Source organism: Alnus glutinosa, chromosome 4, assembly GCF_958979055.1.
Source record: "Alnus glutinosa chromosome 4, dhAlnGlut1.1, whole genome shotgun sequence".
Taxonomy (NCBI): domain Eukaryota; kingdom Viridiplantae; phylum Streptophyta; class Magnoliopsida; order Fagales; family Betulaceae; genus Alnus; species Alnus glutinosa.
Window position 1 is genome coordinate 17,917,678 of NC_084889.1, and position 953 is coordinate 17,918,630.

The 953-nt window shown below is 42.1% G+C and overlaps 1 non-coding gene across 1 annotated transcript; it reads right to left on the minus strand.

Annotated features, from left to right (window-relative positions):
* Positions 1–599: 599 nt before the first annotated feature.
* On the minus strand, positions 600–706 carry LOC133867522 (small nucleolar RNA R71). The gene has a single exon (XR_009900081.1). It is a non-coding gene; the product is annotated as a small nucleolar RNA R71 (small nucleolar RNA).
* Positions 707–953: the final 247 nt, after the last annotated feature.

A 953-nucleotide genomic window follows, 5' to 3' on the forward strand; every position in this document is an offset into this window, starting at 1 on the left:
GAGTGCACAAGCCATATACGCTCGAGTACAGTTCTTCCAAACAGCAGTACTGAAGCTGCTATCCACGGTTACAGAATTTTCTGTCTATGCAAGGTTGTCGATCTCAGAATTCAGACGTTATTCCATACGATCCAGAGATCGAACGCACTATTCGACAGCAAAGAGACACCTCAAAATCAGAAAATATATTCAAAGTTGAGGAAGAGATGGCAGAAGAACTTGTAGAGAATCCACCGGAGCGGAAGCCCATGAAGAGTTCTTTCATACCACATAATCTAGATCAGCCCTCTTGCATTGCTTTCCAGCCGAATGTCCAAAGCAATTTCAATTTATCCCCCCACCTGCTCAGCATGGTTCCACATTACAGAGGCACACCTACAGAGGATCCTTATCTTCATATTCGAGACTTCTTTGATCTTTGCAAGACACAAAACATCCATGGCTTAAACGCGGAAGGAATCAGGTTAATTCTTTTTCCGTTTTCCTTGAAAGATAATGCTAAGTTATGGTTAAACTCTTTGGCTGCAGGGTCTATTCATAATTGGGAGGAGTTGGCCACAAAATTCTTGAAAAAGTTCTTTCCAGCCCAAAGGACTAGGCAATTGAGGAGGGAGATCCAAACCTTCCAACAAAAAGATGGAGACCTATTCTTTGAGGCGTGGGAGCACTTCAATGAGCTACTTCTAAAATGCCCACATCATAATCTATCTCAAGACGATCAGGTACAAGCTTTTTATGAAGGTTTAAATAATTCTAACAAAAGTCTTGTAGATTCAGCTTGTGGAGACGTGCTAATGGAGAAAAATAGCGAAGAGGCCATCGAACTCTTTGAGACTCTAAGCGAAAACTCCCAACAGTTTTCATCCCGAGAAAGACAAGGACTCAAAGGAAAGGGCGTCTATGAAGTAAATGTCAATAATGGAGTTCAAACTCAGATGGCTACCATGGAGAGG